The following is a 5,197-nucleotide window of genomic DNA, read 5'->3' as shown; positions in this document are numbered from 1 at the left end:
TATTGTGGCATAATCCAAGACATATTTAAGCTTGACTTTCGTCGCTTCTTTGTGTATGTTTTGGATGTCAAATGGCAAATGAACGTGGTGGAAAAAGGGCCTGATGCAACGATAAAACGCCATGCAAGTGGATATGTAACTATTGACTCTACAAAGTTCTGGCAAACAAAGAAAGATAGGCTCGTATTGCCACAACAATGTGATCAGGTATGCATTTTTTTACTAATGTGTTTCATGTACATATATATCTAAGCTCGCGTACCCCTTGACTTTTGATATGCTAATTAATTACTGTACTGTGTGTATTTGAGTAGGTTATCTATCTACCAATGGTGCATGACATCAAATGGTGGTACGTCATCCCTATTGCACCACGTTCCAAAGTGATGTATAATACATTCACTGATATGGAGCATATGGAGGATGTAACAAGCCGCAATGAAGATGACGTCGAACATGCCATTGAAGATGTTGTGATCGATAATCAAGAAATAAGAGATGATCATGATAATGAGGATGAGCATGCCATTTCTCATGATCATGAGAATGACCCTACCATTGAGGATGATGGTGATGTTGATGAGGATGATCAGGACATCGATACCATTATCAATGGAGTACAGAATATCGATAGTGGAATAAATTTAATTGTAGCCTTACCAATTGATCAAATGGATATCGATGTTGATCGTTTGGCAAGGATGGATCTTATTGAAGATGAGATCGAACCCTAACCAATCCGTCACTGTATGTTCTAAATTGATGACATTTCTATCATCTCATATGCATGATTTATTTTTGAATATATTTCATTGTTGTAAATGCATGTAGTGGGATTGTGTAATGATGTATACTGTAATGTACTATGAGATGGTTTAAGGAAAATAGTTTTTAATTTTGTAAAGGAATTCAGTTTTTCTTCAGTTTTTCTCTGCCATGCGTGTATTAATCCGTGTATAGTAGCGTGTATTTATCCGTGTATAATAGCGAGTATTAATCCGTGAATATTACCGTGTATAGATGCGTGTATTACTGCGTGTATATAAACGCGTTTATACACGTGTTGATAAATGCAAACATACACGCGAACTTAAATGCTAAAATACACGCGTTTATACACGTGTTGATAAATGCAAACATACACGCGTCCGATTCTATTCAAATACAGGCGTCCGATTCTATTCAAATACAGGCGTCCGATTCTATTCAAATACAGGCGCGACCATACACGCGTTCGTAATTTATCGCGTGTATGAAACGCGTGTATGGCAGCATTGTGTTGTAGTGAGAGCAAAATCAAGCAGAAGTTCCACCTGTTCAAGAACAAAACTGAGCAGGTTTAGGGTTTCATGGAAGTTCAAGTGCTGGCAATTTGTTAAGGGTTTCATGGAAGTATGTAGGCACAAACAGGAGTTTGTTCTGTTGGTGCTTTAAAAAGATGACAATGTGTGTGTGCATCAGGATATGTCTCACTCTCTCACCACAATTATGATGATAATACTTTTAAGGATGCAACTTGCTTGTGGTGGAGTTGATAAAGCCACAGCTGGTTCCACCTATTGAAGAGCACAAAGGAGTAAAAGTTCTATCTATTGAAGAGCATAAATAAGCAAGTTCAGGGTTTCATGGAGGTTCAAGGACTGGCAATCTGTTTAGGGTCTCATGAAAGCACCTCCCTTCAACATATTTTGTTGTGGAGTTATAGAAAACATACTCGCATATTTTCTTGTAGAGTTATAGAAAACATACTCACATATTTTGTTTATAGAAGACATTACCTACATAAAAGGCTTTTTAATTCAAAAATGGGAAAATTTCTGTACATAAGAGTACTTTTATCACATTAAAATTTATAGAAGAGGCTTATAGAGAAAACATATGTACATAAAAGGCTTTTTAATTCAAAAAGTGCAAATTTCCATACATAAGAGGTACTTTTATCATATTAAAATTTATAGAAGAGGTTTATATAGGCTTTAAAAATCTGTAGGTAAGGAATTTTTTAAATATTGCTTCGATACACGTGCTATATAAGGTTTCTACATACGCTTTGGGCTTTGAGGATGAATCCAATGTTCTTGGATATACTGAAGAGCACATCTTTAAGGAGGTGGAATGTGAGGCCTCACTAAGGTGAACATCCATGGTATCATCAGAGTGAAGAGCTATATATAGGTAATGCATTTGTTAAATATCTCTTGAATGCACATGCTATATGGGGTATTTAAAAGAATTGATGGAGTGGATAGCAAGATGCCTATCACTCACACTCATGCACATGCACATAAATACCTCTTGAATGCACATGCTATATGTGGTATTTAAAAGAATTGATGGAGTGGATAGCAAGATGCCTATCACTCACACTCTCTTGCCCATAAATAAAGAACTCTCTTATATTAGAAATGCAAGTACAATAAGGATCTAGCTTACACTTGAGAATAGTGTAGCTCACACACAACTAGAAAGTACAAGGTACTAGATGTAAAATACAAGATACAAGATACAATATGCAAGATACAAGATATCATATGAGGCATGGTGCATATTTATACACAAATGTGGAGAGGTGGACTAGTCTACACATGTGCAAAGTAGGTGCCACACCAAGTCAATATTATCCCATGTGTCACAATCAAGGAAAGTACACAAGAAGCTTCACAAATAAATAAAATATGATTGCCATGTAGGTGGGTGGTGTAAAACATGAGGACAAACCACATTAGACAAGTGTGCTAATATGAGTGTCTATTTTAATATGTGCTACTACTTTAATTTATTAAAGTCCTAAAGACTAAGGTTAAAATCCACAAACTCATCATAAATATTTCAATACTCTCCCTTGATGATAAGTGGATTTTCTTTTGTTCCAAGTAGGAATGTGAATTTCTCTTGCTTGATTCTACCAAGAGGTTTAGTCAGGATATCTGCTATTTGTTCATCAGTTGGACAGTACATAAGTTCTATTTCATTGCTCTCATGCTTTTCACAAATGAAATGATGTTGTATTTCTATGTGTTTTGTTTGAGCATGAAATACTGGGTCTTTAGCTAGTTTGATTGAACTTTGATTGTCAGTCCATAAGGGTGTCGGAATATCTTGCTCTAGTCCAATGTCCCTTAAAATTCTTCTAAGCCAAATAGCTTCACAGGCTGCATTGGTGGCAGACCTGTATTCAGCCTCAGTGGATGACAGAGCCACTGTGCTTTGCTTCTTACTACTCCAAGAGATCATTCTAGATCCGAGTGAGAAGCAATATCCTGATGTGGATCTTCTGTCAGCTTTGACACCTGCCCAGTCATCACTGTCTGTGTAGCGAGCTAACTTTAGATCTTTGCAATGTGTGTATTCAATGCCATGATTCAAAGTTCCTTTGATATACCGAAGTATTCGTTTAGCAGCTTTCCAGTGACTCTCCGTAGGTTGATCCATGAATTGGGATACAACACTTACCGAGTAAGATATATCAGGCCTTGTGGTTGTTAGATAAATCAAACTTCCAAACAAGCTGCCTATATAATGTTGCATCAACCTTTGGACTTGAATCTAGCTTATCAAGCTTGATACTAGATTCCATTGGAGTTGAAATGGGCTTTGATTCTTCCATTCTAAACCTTTTTAGAATATCTATGGCATATTTTGTTTGGGTAAGGAAAGTTTTGCCTTTTTTTCTCCAGACTTCTAAACCCAAACAATATTGCATCAAGCCAAGATCTTTCATGTCAAATGATTTTCTCAAGTCAGCCTTGACTTGATCAATAATCTCATCATTATTACCGGTGATGATAATATCATCAACATAGAGCACAAGGATGATTAGATTATTTTTCTTATCCTTTTTGACATAAAGGTTAAAATCTAACAGATTTTTCTCAAATCCTTGAGATTTTAAGTGCGTATCGATCTTGTTATACCAAGCTCGTGGAGCTTGTTTCAAGCCATAAAGGGCCTTTTTCAACTTACACACTTTATCTTCTTTTCCTTTGACCACATACCCCTCGGGTTGATCCATGTACACTTCTTCTTTGAGATCCCCATACAAGAAGGCTGTTTTCACATCCATTTGATATAGAGGCCAATCAAAGTGTGTTGCTAGAATGCCTATGACTACTTCCAGGGCCTCCTTCCCTCGCCCGCCTCACTGGTTCCAACCCGTAGCTCCTCTGTTTGGTTTTTTTAAAATTTTTAATAAGGTTTTGAAACCTTGAAAAGCTTTGTAATCTCTCCTTTCTCTCTCTCTCACTCTCTCTCTCTATTTCTCTCACTCTCTCTCTCTTCTCTTCTCTCCACTCTCTTTCTCTCTTTTCTTGCAAAGAAAAACTCTCTTTCTACTAGAAAAGATCTCTCTCTCCCTTTCTAGAGAAGAACTCTTGAAAAATAAGAAGAAAAGAAAATTCTCTCTCTCTTTCTTTTCTCTTGCTATTTCAAAGAAAAACTCTCCTCTCTCTATATGGGGGATTTTTTTTTGCAAGCTTTTTTTGTCGAGCTTTTTGGAGCAATGAACAAGGAGTCCGAGCTTTGCAAAGGACCACGAACTTACTCCGAGCTTTGCAAAGGACCAAGAACTTACTTACATATAAATAACAAGCTTTGAAAGATCAACAATATAAATTTCAATCTTTTGATCCACATCATACTTATTGATATAATTACATATATTCATATATGTAACTAAATTCATGCACCTTATACATATACACATACAAAATATACATATACATACATACAAAATATACATATACATACATGCAAGAGCTACCTACATACATACAAAATATACATATACATACATGCAAGAGCTACCTACATACATACTAACATATATACATACACACATACATACATACATACTTTCTTACTTACTTAAATATAAAAAACAATCCTTTAAAGATAAAAAATATATATATCGATCTGTAAAGTTCCAAACCATGAAAATCTCGATTAACAAAGTCTTTGATCCACATCATACTTATTGATATAATTATATATATACATATATCTACCTAAATTCATACAACTCATACATATACATATACATACAAGAGCCACCTACGCAGCACTAACATATATACATACATTGCATACATACATACATTGCATACATACTTTCTTACTTACTTAAATATAAAACACAATCTTTTAAAGATCAAAAATGTATATATCGATCTTTAAACTTCCAAACCATGACAATCTCGAA

The sequence above is a fragment of the Cibotium barometz genome, chromosome 4 (assembly GCF_041138505.1).
Source record: "Cibotium barometz isolate CiBa-2024 chromosome 4, ASM4113850v1, whole genome shotgun sequence".
NCBI classification, from domain to species: Eukaryota; Viridiplantae; Streptophyta; class Polypodiopsida; order Cyatheales; family Cibotiaceae; genus Cibotium; species Cibotium barometz.
The sequence above is the reverse complement of the archived record's forward strand: the minus strand, read 5'-3'. Positions refer to the sequence as shown.